The following is an 18116-nucleotide window of genomic DNA, read 5'->3' as shown; positions in this document are numbered from 1 at the left end:
GACTGATGTAATCCCTTCAAGAGTGTTCTTCATTACATGACTGATATGCATCGTTTTCTGGCATAAGTGATTGATGCACTTCTCCTTGGGCTCTGACCTGGTATGTATTTGAGTCTGGCAAGATGCAAATACTGAGTGATCCTGTACAGGCATTACTTACCTTCCAAATAATAATGATTGATATTGCATGTATTTGAAAAAACTTGTAGGTATTTCTGTAGTTTGTTTGCACATACTATAGAAATGTATAGGACATGAGGACTTATATAACATTTCTTAATGTGTGCCAAACTGCAAAAATCATCAGAAAGAGTGAGTGGGCTTGTGTTATAAGACTTTCTTGTGTGTGTGTGTGTTGGTTAGTTGACTTTATGGTTGACTTTGTAATTCCTTCTGAGCATGCCCAGTATAATGCTGTAGTACATGCATGCTATTTATTAAAGAGACCTTTGAAAAATGAATAGTAAGAGACATTTGTTGTCATTTGCACTTTTTTGTCAGCACTTAATTGAATTAGCCTTTCTCTCATGTGGGCTTTACCAACATCTTTGTAATGGATTTACTGACCTACGGGTAAAGGATAACAACATATATCACAGGCCAGTGTACATTTGGTATATGTGTAATGTAAGTCTTCCACAGGTCAGGTTAATAAGAGATATTTGTTGTCATTTGCACTTTTTTGTCAGTACTTAATTGAATTAGCCTTTCTCTCATCTTGGCTTTACCAACAACTGAGTAATGGATTTACTGACCTACGGGAAGAGGATAACAACATATGTCACAGGTCAGTGTACATTTGGTATATGTGCAATGTAACTCTTCCACAGGTCAGGTTAATGCTTCACCGGGCTGTGTTGTATGCTAATGTACTGTCACACAAATCTTAATATAATCCTTAGCAAGGCTGTATTCAGCACTATATACTAATTACACAATACTATATTCACTTTTATAATTTAATACACTTATTCAAGTCAGCATGTCTTTTGTGGCACTTACACATGGAGGGACACACTTCATATCAATGATTACAATAACAGAAATTTAAGGTAGTCCAAATAATTGTAGCTTGACAATTGCTAGATTTTTTTTCCATTAGCTAATGTGTTAGCATAATGCTGGCTCAAACTTTTATTTGTCCATGCCTTTTGTGGGCTACCTATGCATTTGTAATATACACAGAAAAACATTCTAGGCTGACCTGATTACATGTGTTACAGACAGGGTATGTTTGCAAAAGAACTTGACTAAACTCACCATTTGGGTACAGGAAAATAATATGATATACAATATATATCAAAAACTAAGCAGATGAGATTTGGGAGACATAAATTGAAAGGTGAATACTTAATAATTGAAACTGTAGATTCATTTAAGGACCAGGATATATGGATAGATCCTGCTTTGAGTTTTCTAATCTTAACAACCAATTGGTTAATGATAATTATATAAGTTCTATAAAAAGATTTATAAAGACTAGGAAATCAAAAATGATGGAGTCACTGATTGCATGTTATATTAGACATAAACTTGAGTATAGAATAGCAGCATGGAAAACCTATCAGAAAACAAGCATGAGTAAATGAAATGTGTACAGCAGAAAAATACCAAGGGCATGCATGGATGTGAACATTTGAGTTATTATGAAAGACTAAGATATCTCAACATGTGCAGTACATCTTATAGATATTTAAGAGGAGATCTTATTGAGGTATATAGGGTATTTAGAGACAACTACCTCTGGGAAAGTTTGACATTATCAAAAAGTAGTAGAGAATAATCAGGCAACCTACGTAGAAGATCCTATAGGAATGAGAAGTGTACTAACTGATTCTCTGAGAGAGCAGCAGATACATGGAACAGACTACCAAATTACATTAAAGCAAGCACTATTTTGGATGTTTTTTTAAGAACAGCCTGAACACTTATTATGGGAGCAACTGTTCTGGTATAGTGCCAGGTTAGAGGGGCATTATTGCCCGTGCAAAAATATGTGCATGTATGTATGTAGGCATATTGATATACTTCACGGCATTCAGAAAAACAACCCATTTGTCAGGGGATTGACGACACTTGACTTGTACCTTGATTTATATGCATTTTCATATATGTCACAGTAGCATGACTCATTTTGCATGTGCAGATGTCACATCTGCTATAGTTACAGAAATAGTAATATGCATATGACATCATTAAAACCACTCATATGAGACTTGGAAGACTTAAATTGCCAACACAACTAAAACTACACTTGCCACTACTTATCTCTTCTCCACTCTTTTTTATGGTGCTCCCATCCATACTACCCTCCAGCTTTCACAAATATTAAAACGTAAACAATGCTATAATAAAGTTGCTAAATTTGCAGCTCATACCCCTTAAAAAACCCATGAGTGTATGGCACGGAAAAGACTAAATTGGTTAGAACTGCCACATCATCTAACATATATATAACTTCTTACCACCAATAAAACTATCCAGCATCCATCTGCCTGTGCAGTACTAAAAACATTCCATAGAACAATGTTCCCAGTCAGTCATTGTGATCTACTGACCAAAAACTCCTGTCTGTCAACAAACCTAGCAAATCTGTTGGGCATTGTTTGTACTCGTACAAGGTTGTTAACGCCTGAACACCTTACCTGTATCTATCAGGTGTATATCCTTCCACCCATATTTCAAAACCACAAAAAAAGATTTCCCGGCTAATATCTGGCTGTGTTCTTGCTCAAAACCAGGATGAACTATATCTGTAAATGTGAAAAAGTACCTTTTCATTCCTTATACCTCCATAGTCTGCCTTCTTCAATTACTTCTTTACTGCTATCTAATTCCCTTCACTGACTTTCTCTATAAACATACCATAAGTCTGTTTTTTCCCTCACTTCATATTGCAGTTCCTGTTTGTATTAGACTAACTTACCTTTCATTTTTCTACAACTGTCTAAAATTTCTCTAAATATAAAATGATTGTCATATACCTTATATCAATTCATAACCAATGTTTTTATGTTATGTCTAATTTATTCTAATTATTTAAACTGCAGATGTTTTTGTTTTATTTATGAAGATTGTAAAATTATTGTTCTTAAAATGTTCTGTAATAATTTGGAGCTTTTCTCCCTGGGCCTCAGCTGAAAATGGGCATCCACCCAGTCAGACTTTCCCAGTAATCAAATAAATAGATTATTTTGTTGATATGCTGGTCAATGTGACACCTCTGTTTATGTGTAATTTCTCTCTGTATTTTGCTACATACATACACAGCATGTATGGACAGTCACTAACTTTCTTCTATTCATATCATGCATATATTGCTTAAAAAATGTTTATTTGTATCCCTTAATGTTATTATGGGAATGATTGCACAGGTGTCTGTGATTCTTCTCAATATTTCAACATTGCCAAAGGTGTGTACACTGCCATAATTATGATAACTATTATTTCTTACATGCACATAAAACAATACCAGTCTTACAGTTCTTTAACCTGTATGTGTGTTCTAACATTAATCGTGGATATATATATATTTTTACCATTGATCACTCCCTCAGCATTCATTTCAATGGCAAATTGCCACAATACAACTGCCACACGTGTGTAGCTAGGCATTCTCAATAAAATCATGTGAATAACACAAATGGTACTAAGCATACCAATAACGTATATTGGCAAAAGTACCTTTAGGTTTTTCTGACAGTAATTACACTAATGTATATCATTTACAATAGTATACAGTGTAAATGTAAATATAAATGTACAGTAATCTTTCTATGGTAACAAGTGACAATAAATGCTAAAGAAATGTAGAAACATCCCTGTCTGAAGTGCATGAGACAACAGTTGTAGGGTTCTTTTTTTTTTGTTGTTGTTTTCTTTTGTTTATATACGATGAACTGAAGATTGCAGCATACTGTTGATTACAACAGATAACTTTCTGAACAGACATCTGATATGCAATACCTGCATTATATGCAAATATCCATTAATGTATCTACTGTTCTTCTGTAATCATTATATCAGCTAAGCATTTTATAAACATTTATCACATTTACTCCCCTTTGTTACACTGTAGCTCTGTGTCCCTCTCACATTCTTTGTCAGCATTTCCATTTTTATTTGTGAGCATGGGTCAATAAAATTAATCAGGATTACTTAATTATATCAATATGAATAAATTACATCCAAAATGGTCTGTGTGTGCTAATCACATTTATTACCTGAGTAATAATTCCCCAGTTAGCTTCTACTGCTTCTTGTTTGTGCACTAATCCCTATATCTGAGTACAATTTCTCCATATCCCTTCCCCATGTCTTAATTTTTTTCAGTAGAGTTGGCCTTGCCTTGTATTATGCTGTCTGTGCATGCTCACTCACTAGATGTACCTGGAGGCAATGTATTTTGTGTAGATTTTGCTCTTGAGCCAATGTGTGTCCCTTTTTGGTGGCTACCACTTGTGCTGGCCACGAAATGGTGGTGATGAGTACGCAGGCTTGTTTAGCAGCTAGCATATTTAATGACCTCTGCTGGTAATCATGATAACATGCACAAATTGTGTAGGCTTAGAGCAAAGTGGGCATGATTGTTAATTAATCCCTGGGTATGAGTTAAAATGCTTCCTGTAGTGCAAAATTTGATTCCTCAGCCTCATCTTGCAAATTGTTTAACCAGACAACATTCCTAGCTTGCTCATGCATACACACATTTGTATCCAGTCAGCTTACCTAGTTAACAAAGAAAGTAATAAAGATATATGGAACAGATATATGTATCTGCAAATAATTAACATAAGTGGCAACGCTCACTTAGAGGCACACATGGGGATAATAACATAAAATGCAAACTCATTCTGCAATGAAATTAGATCAAGGCAAAGAATATAATTAGACTCATTGAGAGTGCAAGTTGCATGGAATTAAACACAATTTATAAAATATTGGATGGGAGGAGGAAATGAAAAAATAATACAATTAAATTTGTGAACTGTGTTGTAAGTACAAGGTCTTACCCTTTTAACGAGTATGGTTCAAACACACACATAATGAGTTTGTTCGAAGGAGAGGAAAGTATAATGCAAAGTCAGTAGGTCAATATTTTATCCTGGTTATAAGCAGCTAAGAATGGGCATGAGTTATAAGTATATCGCTTTATGCCCATTTTTAGACTGGCTAATCTACAGACGTGTTCAAATATTAAAGTGCTGAAATAATGGAGACCACTGCAAATGATGGTGCACTGCCAAATAAATAAGAGAAGTGGGAATTAAAATTATAAAGACAATGTTTCCTCTAGTAGAAACAAACAGCACTGGCTGCAGTTAACATTATAAAGATGTGGATGCAATCAGCATCTATAAATTTGCTGATAAGACCTGTTATTCTTACAAAATGAGGGATTGTCATAATAAAATAGCAGATTAAAGGACATTCAGAGATTTATCATACATAAAGAAGAACCCTGTGCCCACTAGGAAACTGTACAAGGCAAGAAATACAGGAGCATAGGATTATTGTAAATACAAGATAACCCAGTCTTGCAACCACTTATGCCTTCCTAGTATCCACCCTCAGACTGAACCTTTTCTTTCAAGGAGGGTCAGGGTCAGTCAAGCCGGGGATGAATTTGTGAATAGTCATCCAATTATCTGGTCCCATCAGAATGAATATATGTATCACACTACTTAATTTGCAGCAGATGGCTATTTCAGAGGTGGGGAAGGTGTCTAATGAACCTATCTGTCAACCTTGTTTTATTTATTTGCTGGTAATCATGGGGGCTATTCAATTTATGGAGAAACAAACATTCCAGGACAACTGGGTGCCTAATGACTTGGAAGGCAAGGCATAGATCCCATCTCAGGAGTCTGTAAAATAATTAATAAAGTACAGTGCTTCCTGTATTTTATGGTAGCGTAGGATTTTAAACCAGTTATCTTCACTGTAAGAACCTCTAGGGTATTTCTAGTTGTTTGATATGTCTACTGAGGCACATTCCCAAGGGGGCATTGTATTCAATAATTGATCAAAGTAATGCTAAATATAATATGATAATAACCTTTTTTTATCTTGAATCTATCCTCTTGTTGATCAGCTGCACTAAATAGAAGGAATTCCTGACTACAATTATTATATGATAATCAATGGAGAGGGAATTATTAACCTAAGTACCAAGTCTCTAACATCATTCTCATTCTGGGGTGGGGTATTGTCTATGTTTTATGCTAGGGGCAGTTTACCAAATGTGACAAGGTTGCACTTTTCTTGAATTTAATTTAAGTTGAATGTGAGAACACTGGGTGTTTACAATTGTAGGTTTTTGTTCCAGGGCTTGGGTATCAGGGGTGGCTTCACAGTGACTCTTAGTTTACAGTTGTAGGCAGATGTCTTAGTTTGTGGTCTGAAGGTTGGAAAGGTACATGTCAAACAAAAGAAATCACAGAATGGAGCCTTGCAGAACACCACTGGCTGCATTCAGGCTTTTTGATGAGGCACCTACTTCTTGTACCATAAAGGGTTCTGTACTTTAGCTAATTTGCTGTCCAACTTACCACATAGTCACCTCTTTGTAATTAATTAAATTTACTAACCTCAGACAGATATGTGTCTCAGAGATTACCCCTTCTCTGGAACAGACTTCCTATTCACATAGAGCAGAGCCCTTTCCTGACCCTCTTCATTCAAAGTTTGGATCAATGGATGGGGAATCATAAACTTACTTTTGGGGTGGCACCCATGTCCCTTATGGATAGTGGCAGGCTGTAAAATACTCAAAGGCATAGTCACAAACTTAAGCCATGCTCCAGCCATTAGGGACTGAAAATCAGGTAAATGTCAGGTAATAATGGCTCGGGTTGCAAGGGCTCTTGAGCCGTTAGCCTAACAATCTCCTATGAACCTATGCTAGCATGAGTATACTATCCAAACCTTGGCCAGGTTGAGGTATGCTGTGCATACTGCATGGTCACTGTCTGCAGCTTGTCTTGCTTTTTCAAAAAAATTCCACAATGTATTGGATGGGATCTACTCTTGACAAAGCCATACATATATATATATATATATTTACATTTAATCAATATTTTGTTTTTACCCTCGACATTCAGGTCTTTAAGTCTGCTCTATACGTAAAGGAGTTTTTTTATTATTTATTTTATTTCAGTCTTATTTATTTCAGTGGGCTACCAGGGTGGTTTGCTTTTCAACTTTCTGTTGCAATTAGGTTTGGTAGTTACTTCCTATTCTATACATTCATGTAAGTGGATATGCAAGTATTTTGTGTTGCTCTCGACTAAGGCATTATTTGAGGTTATATTGGAATAAGTGACGCTTAAAACTTCATCATATACTTTGATGAGATTTGTACTTTTGAAATCACTGAATTCAGTATATTGGAATCATCATGTTTAGAGGTTCTAAAGGTAAAAGTTACTACTCTAAGAATTTTTGGGTGTATTCTACATTTGAGGAGTAGGTACTGTGGTTTATTGGTTTGTGGTTAAAGTCAGCCAAAATAATGGAGTTTTTCTTTAAACAGTGTTCATTGATTACAGAATGGAAATTTACATTATTATTAGGGGATACAGACGGTATCTTATTAATGAGCATAAAGTGATATTTGGTTTTATTTAGTGTGACTTGGAGCTCAGTGAGATCTGTTTGTGGGTCCCTGGGAATTTGTCAAAAGGTGATATGGTCCCCAACAAATATGATTATATCACCCATGTTACCCTCAGGTCTGAAGGCATGGTAGGCACAAAACCAACAGATGCTGGGAGTGCTTTTTGAACATTTAAGCCAAGTTGCAGTAATTACACAGACATAGATTTGCTCCAAATGCAGGGTAGCCTCAAGGTGAAGCATCATTATTGTTAAGACTTCTGGCATTGAACAGAGCCAAATTAAAGTTATCCTGTTTTGTATTTGATATGCTAGCTAACTGGACACTCCCTAAAAAGGCACTATGGGTGCAGCAAAATCTTTAGCCAGTAAGCAGATATCTGGGAATGAGAGGAGCAGACTACCCTTAGCAAAGCAAGTAGGACTGAAGAGAATCTCATCCCATAATGATACATACTTGGATCCCACAGGAATGGTACCATCTTTTCAGCCAATTAATGAAGCTAATTGTCTTTTCTTTGTACCTATGAATCATTCTTGGAAAGATGAAAGATTCCTCCCAGGACTAGAGTTTGTCCTGCATTCGTAAAATGCATGGAGAGTTTTGACATATCTCTAGGCATATCTCTCATTGCTTTCTTTGTCCAGTCATTCAATCCCACAGGGATAAACACTATATCATAGCCATACTTGCCAGGTGAAAGGTTCTTAATGGCCCTTGAGATATCAGAAAGTATGGTACCTGAAAGACAACTGACTGTTACAATGTCTTTGTCCATCCTAGTGAGAGGAAAATTCATATGTCTGACAACAAAGTCATTATTCACTAAAATGTTTTCAGTAGTGTAGGGGTCCTTTGTCCTGGATCTAAGATGATTTAAATTCTGATGACTCTACTGTTGATGTGACAGAAGATGATACAGTGTCAGATTTTCTCTGGGACCTAGTCCTGTTCTGAGTAAAAGTTTATTATCTGTAAGTATCACATAGATTCTGTCTTGCATAAGAATGTCAACTGCTCTGAGGTTAGCAACAGAAGGAAGAAAAACAGGCTGGGTTTCCATCTTAGACCAGAGAAAATTTGTTTGAAATATACATTGTACTATATCCAGATAAATGAGATAGTTATTGGACTTTACTGTAAAGGAAACAACTACTTGCGCTATGTAACATATGCATTATGCTGAGCAATTACTAACTGTACAGGACAAAACAGAGCAACTGCAAGCTAAATTTTATCAAAGTAAAACAGCTTGTTAGCTGTTGTATGTTACCAGACTGACCCATTGTGTACTGTGCGGCTCATTGCACAACTGTGTGAAGCTGTCCATGTTACAGATATTGCTAATCACACAAACTATTGGGGATTAGGAGAATTTAGGTAGTATAGACAGAAATATTTCTCAAGATACATCCGTCTTAACACTGCACAGTTAACGAGGCTGAGTAATGACTACGGACATGCAAACAGGCAATTTGTAACAACAGAGAAAAGGCTGACTGTATTAAAATGAGCACACTAGCTGATTACAAAGGTTTTGTAGTGGCCAGACAGCTAGACATGACTAGGTTATTTCTACACTTTCACTATAGTGCAAAATAAATAATTTATTTTAGGTTAATAGGTAAACAGTATGTTACCTGGCCTTGCAGGACATTTTAAGCTTAGCCAGCTTTACTTTTTTGTGCACAAATTAACCTATACCATTTGGTGTTAGATTGTCCTTAACATGGACAATAATTACTTGTTACACCTAGTGAAAAAAGCAGGGATCATATGATAAATAATTTTAGGGGACTTATGTACCAGATAAAGCATGTAGGAGTTGTTTATGTCTATTAGTAGTACAGGGAACAGTCCTGAGATTAATTTTCTGTTTCCAGTCCATAGATTCAAGTTGCATTTGAATGTAGACAGGGATGACCTTTGTTTTACATGGATGAGGAGTATGTTCCAGAGCAGCAGTATCCTTTGCAAGATAAACCTATCTCTCCAAACCATTCTGTTGATGTTACAGAAGAGGTTTAGATTCCTAGAACAAGTATTTCTGATCCCTTTTGAATTGCTGATGTGCAGTAAATCCATCATTATTGTGTGAAAAAATGCCTTCCAAACCAAAGCATTACATGAAAATTATTGAAAATGTACACCGCTATTGCAGTAATACTCGGTAAGACAAAAAACATTCTTATCCCAGCCATTATATGACTGTTTGCTTAGTCAAATCCTGTGGAAAATTGTCACATTCTGCATCTTTTCAGTTTAAAATGAGGCAGGTCATAGGAAATAAGCTGTAGGCCACATAAATGCATAAAATGTGTAACAGTACAGAAAATATAAAACTGGTTAAAAGAACCCACTGACCAATAACAAATTAACACTTACACATTTCACACTATGAACAACCTTCAAGGTTCTACAGTAGTCAGAGGCATGGGAATAGCTAGGATCTTTCTCCACTCTCACTAGAGTACAGACCAAACCTATTCTTAGCTAGATTTTAAAAGTACACAGCTATTACAGTACAACTCAGTAAGAACACTTTGTGGCCTTGTAGTGCTTTTTTTTCAAGTGAAATCCAGTGATATGCAACCAGTTGCCCTTAAAGAAATACATCTGACTTGCAGAGTTTTAACATATGGCAGCTGATTACACCTCTACACTCACAGAGGGATGCAGAAGTCAAATATAACTTTTTATCTGAATATAGTAGCACCAACAATAAGAGCAAAAAGGACACACAGAGCAGGAGTGACAACAGTATTCATAGATTCCTGTACTACTTTTTGTACTCATTTTAGGTCAAATATTCTGTGACATTGGCATGTATATTATATGCATCTACTAGGTGAAAAATAAACAGTTGCTGTCTTCATTGCTAATATAAACAGTAAATGACTTTATACCTAAAAGAATCAGGAGTCTATTAAGAATTTTGCATAATAAGACCAGAGTCAAAGTACGCTCAGAAACAAAAATAAATAAATCATTCTAGTTTAGCATACTGCTGACTACATAAAGCTACTGGCAAAGAGCATATATAGAAACTGATGACATGTGCTTATGTATATTTGATATAATTGGAACCAGCAGTGGTGACAGCTGGAATAGCTGAAAATTGAGAGTGGCTTCCGTCAGTCTGGCTGCCATTAAATGACATTAATCCCCACCCCCAAATCTAAGTCCCCACATGTGGCATCCTAGAGCTGGCCAATTGTGACAAGTATTCCATGTGGTGATTGGGTTATAACAAAGGAAATGCTAAAATAAATGTGTCCTGTGACCAAAGGAGGTCAAGAAATGCTAGCTAGGGTCCTTAAACCAGGTTATGTGGTATGGGATCCCAGTTGTAGACTTCTGTGTTGTAGAGATCTGTGCAGGTCTCATTAGGGCTTGTCCAGTGATCATACTGGTATTGTTTTAAAAAACACTGCCAAGTTAGATGATATGGGCTCCAGTTGTAAGTATATTTGTTGTATAGTTTTGCATTCATTTCAGTAGTTCCTGTACAATGATCTTTGTGCTATTATTCAAGGATATCGACCATGTTATGAGGTATAAGTCTCAGGTGTATGTATACTACTTCTAGAGATATGTGCAGGTCTCATTAGAGGTATTATTGGGATCTTGTAGTTAATATTTCAAGGTAAACATCTCAAACAGCTCTTCAGCACTACTGTTCACCACCCCATCTTACACAGTGCGAATGTTTAAATGTTAATAATGCTTTTCAGTTTTAGTGGCACCCTTGCTTTTGATGCTTGAATATCTGAAGGTTTCTTTCTATTCCCAGTCCAAGGGCTTGAATTACTTTTTCCATTACTTACATGAAGTGCAGCATATGGGGGAGTGCTAGACTAGTAAGTCTATCGTCCTTCTGATGAGATGCTAAACTGAGCTCCCATGTGCTTGATTTGGTGTTAGCTGCAGTGGATATAATGCACTGTGCAACATTTATTGAAAAGAGTAGGGGAAATGTCCTGGTTCGCTAGTAAAAATTCCAAGTCAGTATGAATACCACCACAGATATCACCTAAAAGAGGCTACTGGCCTTGTGGGGATAACTTAATCAATAAAGAGTAAATAAGCAAATAAATCTGATATCTTGACATGTTATTGCTGTAAAAGATGAGCGAATTTTAACATATATAATAATAAAGAAGAAAACAAGGGGTTTTATATGCCACAAGCTTCTATTTCACTTTTAAGAAGTCTTGCCTTACAGTTATAAAATGTACAGTACAAATAATACAGAATACAATGCAAAACAAAAAATATAGCAGCTATGGAATATTTCAAGAGTTAGCCACAGGAGCAACAATAAATATCCTAAAAAGAGGTATTCAGAAAGAACCTCATTGATGTTTATGACAGAAAGAAGTCTAGTTATGAAATAAAGATGGCTGTAAGCCATACATCTGAATGTAATAAAGAAAAACAATATGCCATTCTTAGTAAATGTCCATGTACATCATAAATAAATGATATGAATCAGTACTACAGATGCACTGGGCATTATTTTTGACATTTGTAGTTGAGTCATGTCAATGTGTCTATAGGGAAAGTCGATCAATGTCAACTTGATCTAGCCCCGGGATTCATGAACCTTGCGCCAGGCGCACGCATGGCGTAGGCGCCACAACGCCAGACATGGCCGCCGAGCGATTCAGGTACGATCCAATCCCACGTGCACTACCGGCGTACGCCTGAGTTGCGCAGCCTCCGGTGTAGGTATGTTAAACACCCCATGTGTGGTGTTGCACCATGCAAATGAAGGCATGTAGCGATTCACGAAGTGGCGCAGGCGTAGTATAAGGGCACGGCAATGTAAACCAAAAAAAATGGTTTACATATATCCAAACATGACATAGGAGTAACGGAAGGCTGTCAACATCAGGTGTCATACAGGTGCAACATGCCAATGGTGAAGGACACCGAGAATGTCAAAAGAAAACATGCAGAAAATGTAAATAATGACATAAATGGTATGTACGCAGAGACCACAGCAGAACCCCAGGACATGTCCGCGGAAGGTGCGGAACAATGAAATAATATGACAATGTCATAAAAGAGCAGTATAATACACATCAGCTTCACAGCCACAATACACCATAGTATGCAGGGAAAGCCACAACCACAGCCCAAGGGTTGCCAAGGAGTGGCGGCAGTGTCCGGCGCCGTAACCATGTATTACTAGTCAATGCCATGCAAATGAGGCAGATAATACTGAATCGCAAAACCCCCGCCGGCATAAGGCTGCACCAAACGGCGCAGCGGTAATACACCGAGGAGTGGCCTAGAGGGAATACATGTCAATCGCAGAGGGGTGTGCCACTGTAGGAGGAAGCACATTGGAGCCCAGCAAACATGGGCTGTACAATGCACATCACAGCATCAGGACCGGCGTGTGAGGAAATAGATGCGCTGAGAGTACACAATGTGCACACAGATGCATGTGCACGAGGATGACTATGTTCCCCAACCCAGTCATGTGACGGCCGCCCCGTCAACAACCATGGATACAGGAAGGAGATGCGGAGAATATGAGGAAATGCGGAAGCAGTGTAATTGGAGTCGTAATGAGCAATCAACACCAATTAACCCACGAAGGCCAATCGGCGGCAGCTGACAACTCTGCATGCAGAATCCCGCAAAACGGGAAAGGGGAGGCAAATGAATGCAAAGAAAGTAGGGGATGTAGCAGAATTGCAAAGAGCGAAGAACCGATACAGCACAGCCAAGTAGAGAGGTAGCATAATGGCGGCGGCAGACAAAATGCATGATATGCCATGTGCCTGCAGGATGCACTCCAGGCAATAGTAGGTGCAACGTGCAGAAACAGTAAGGTAAGGTGTAAAGCTAAACCAATGCATGCAAGTGTAATGTAACACCAAAGGCAACAGCGTTGCAGTGCCAATGGTAAAACATGGAAGATAATCCACAGATACGGCCGCACAGACACACCCAATGACATCACCGGGTGTACAGCACAACAGTATAAAGTGTGAATGCACACAACACACAGCGCGTATTCCCAAACGCTGCACGTTAGGGTGTAAACACACGGGGAACTTTTAAAATGTATATGTTGGGTGCTGCCGTGGCCGTGATGCATCGGCATGTGTCAGAGACAGACGGAGTTGCAGAGGAGGGTGCCGACAACTACCGTAGGCCTCAGAGGAGAAGGAGAGTGTTCAGACCAAGGGTAACCTACCAGGGGCTTCAAGACCTGGAGATAGTAGAGCGTTACAGGGTGGACAGGGACACGTTACAGCAAATAGTGGAGCTGTGCCGGCCACGCCTGAGAACAAGAGACAACACAGGGGAGCCCATCCCAGTGGACACAAAGGTATGTGTAAGCTTGCGAATACTAGCAACAGGTACCTTTCAAAGGCCAACCGGGGATATAATGGGCATCTCACAGGCATCAGCATCCAGGGTACTACACCAGTGTCTGGATGCCATGTTACGACATGCCCATGAGTATATATACTTCTCCAGATCTCAGGAGGAGTTGGCTAGCAATATGCGCCACTTCCACCTTGTGGCACAATACCCGGAGGTACTGGGTGCGATAGACTGTACGCACATAGAAATCAAGTCACCACCCGGGGAGCAGGGTAGAAGCTACATAAACCGCAAGGGATTCCCCTCCATCAATTGCCAGGTCGTGTGCAATGCGCAGGGCATTATCATGGATGTGTGTGCTGGCAGCCCTGGAAGCCATCACGACTCCCATATCTGGCATGCCTCACAGCTGTATCAGGTATTCGCCAGGGGGGACATCACACAAGGTCACCTTGTGGGGGATGCTGGCTGTGCACTGGAGCCGTGGATGATGACACCCATCAGAAATGCACACACACACATGCAAGACCGCCATAATGAGGCACACGCACAAACCAGAATAATCATAGAGCGTGTGTTTGGGATGTTGAAATCACGGTTCCGGTGCTTGGATACATCCGGTGGAGCCCTGCAGTACTCTCCAGGCACATGTGCCCACATATTCATAGTATGTGCAATGCTACATAATATGATCCTGCGGAAACAGCTGCTGCAGGGACATAATGGTGTAGGGCCACCAAGCCCGCCACAACTGCCAAGGCAAGCACAGGCACAGAGCGTTCAGCACCATGAACACACTGTGCCAGCCCCAGTAGGCAGACGGAGGCGTACCCAATATGCCTATGCCTTGGCAAAGAGGGAACGTATAGCACATACTCTGACAGCATAAGCCCCATGGACTGACACCTCCCTACTCGCACACACAGTGAAATGGACGGCACACAAACATGGCCGCCCGTAATGTGTACCGTATGGGCAGTCCCATGTGTGACTCCAACATAGGTAGCACCCAAACACTGCACACCCAACAGCCAGCGGAGCATGGAACGCCAACACCTCAACCGTATGTGGGTCCTACAGCAGACGGCGTAGCCGTGTGCTGCCACGTTCGCCACAAGGTGTATATATATGTACATATGTGCATACACAGATATGGAGATAGATATCATTACACACGTAGAAATATATGTACACATACACAGATAGAAAGTACAACAGGTAAAACAGGGAATCACAGGGATGCAAGGTGACAGAGAAGTAAGACGCGAAATCACTACATAGTAAACATAGTGAACGACAACCCGAGTATCCGGGAGGGTGGACAGAACAGGGAACGCCACCCATGGAAAGGTCAACCTACCTAAATGCATATTCGCGAGTCGGGATGATCGCCAGGCCACGGTACAGTAATAGGACATGTTGCGGGTAATATTCTTAGGATATGAGGGCGGAGGTAGACACCGCCGCCGGTGATGCAGGCAACGTAGGTACTGTGTGCAACCATCCCTGCGACAGCGGCAGTATGTGTATGTGTGAGGTGAGGGTGTCGTGTGTTCCGCTGTGCGAGTGTAATGTGTGTGCCACTGTAAAATGTGCATGTAGGTGACATGTGACAGGCGGAGTGGAATAACATGTGTAGGCATACAGTATAGGAACCACAGGCGTATGTACAGCAGTACCCACAAAGTAGTACTGAGAGCTCCTCACTGGCTAGGCGTGGCGACGTAAAACGATGCAAAGCGAAAATGTCCCAGAATGTACCACAGGAGTATAGCCAACATGAGATGCAAAGGACGCATGTACAAACCATGACCGTATGTATGGCACCGATATGTTAATTTCAAAATGATACATCGGCAACGTTACACAGCAATAGTCATGTACCGCGGAAATACGCATGTGCTACCCCGGCACCGATAGTGGCCACGTATCGTCCCGTAAACACCGCTGTGTGTTCTACGAGTGTTAAACAAGCAATCGCCACCCGAATAGGTGGCAACCGGTAGCACACAGGCCATCCCAAGTACAGGACCACATTGACCGTAAATATCCGTGACAAAATGCCAAGGGATAGTCGGCACGTACGAACAGCCGCAGATATACTACCGATGTGACGGAGGAATACATGCAGGAAGCACACATGCAGGCGATACCGACACCAGACGACATCAACAAAACCTACACTCCTAGAACAACAGACAGGTAACTTGCAGCTCCTCAGGCAGGGATGGAGCACACACACAAGCATACCGTGTATGTATAAATGCAAGGCCCACAACCCATACCCGTCACCCACATCCGCCGATATACCCCATCGCACATATCAAAGGGATACAAGCCGCAATAGCAGCAAAAACATACAGGCAGTCAATGACAGCGGCATAACCGCAACATCTCGCGTGGGAAACACTATCAGCAGCGGATGCATACCTGCATCCGTTGTGTAAAGGAATACAAGAGGTATGTTACACATCCGAATGCAAAACGCCATTGACAGATGCCGCCAGGACAGGGACACCCACATGTCGAACATAATACCATACCCAACACACACAATCCACGGCTAACACCACAGCGAAATGTACCTGACGCCACACATAGCGGCTGCAGTCACACATAACATAACACAATACATACCATCCCCATGAAGGTAGTGCAAATAACCAATGCCCAGCTGAGGAATGAACCATGCCCTAGTTCCGACGCGTACTGTACGAATGGAGGAGATGCACAGGTGATATGCGCATAAGTACACACCGAGGAACAGCTATTGGTGTGATGAACCCACACGTCGCAGGTGACGACGGATATAAGGAAGACTCCTAGGATATTCAAACTGTATGTTCATACCGGACAAATACAACCAAACAGCTCGAGTGAGGATAAAGTATTTAGCGAGACTCGAACGGAATACGGAAGTCAACACAGGAAAGGTATGTAGAACCCATGAGATGTACTGGTGTGTAACGCATGATATGTATGACGAAGCTGCACTGTATGTGAACGGTGTGTGTAAGTAAAGATACCTGTCCATAAAGCAGAGAGTGGTGAAAGGTGGTTATGTAGTGCTAACCCGCTGAGCATACCAACGACTGTGGACACCGTGTGCACAGCAGTGGGACATCATGTACACAGCCGGGATAACCCAAGGGCTGCCATAGGGGGGAAAAACACAAAACAATGCCACCACCCACGCCGATGCTGGCAGTGGATGTCCAACAAGGAAGTGCCACAGCAGGGGATAGGACATGTATGTATACTGTCACAGCACACATGTGTATGTGCATATACCGTCGATGTCATACGTAATGTGCGCACGACGTGCACATATGCCTCGCAGTAGGGGTTACTATGTCAAGTATGTGTAATGTAAAGCTGTCATGATGGATATGTTCAGACATCATACACAGTATCACAGGCATAGCATGCATAATGGAGGTATGGCCTAGTGTTATGTACACTAACAGGATATGTATGGCCTGCACATATGGGACAGAGTAGTAGCAGAATAGCCACCCGAAATGGAAGGAACACCAAGTAACCATGTCCAAACGATCTGTAGCAGGTGCAATGTGTGCAACAATGACATCTGACAGGTCTATGTGTAAACACATGTGCAATGTACACAGTAGTGTCACCTCCCCATGGTAGTGTCCACTGAACAGCAGAGGTGGATGTCAACTGCATGTCTACACAGTACTGCCGCTGTGGTGGTACCATGTCTATGTGTCACCCTATCAGCAAGGGAGCTATCACATGACCAGTGCCACAGTGTGTCCCTGTGGGATGTGCACAGGACCTACGTACCACAGCATGGTGTGTGTCTAGTCTGCGGAGGTAACACAGAAGCCCAGGCTAAGCAACGTGGCATGTGTGCATATATGTAGGAGCGCTTCATTCACCCCGCCCACTGCAAACGCCATGTAGGAGTACTACATGCATCACTAATGCGGAGGACATGGCCCATGTCAGAGTAGATGACACCCCTGTGTAAGTGGTATGCAGATGGGTACAGATGTGTTCCCCGTCTGTCATCTGCATATGTAAACTGTCTGAGCCTGGTATACATCACGGCATGACTATACCGTGCCATGTAAAGTTGTAGCCGTTGTAGAAGGTACACCACGAATGTGTTATTGTAACCCTGCCC

The sequence above is a fragment of the Protopterus annectens genome, chromosome 2.part0 (genome assembly GCF_019279795.1).
Source record: "Protopterus annectens isolate FY-2018-M chromosome 2.part0, PAN1.0, whole genome shotgun sequence".
Classification (NCBI taxonomy): domain Eukaryota; kingdom Metazoa; phylum Chordata; order Ceratodontiformes; family Protopteridae; genus Protopterus; species Protopterus annectens.
This window is presented reverse-complemented; position numbering follows the sequence as displayed.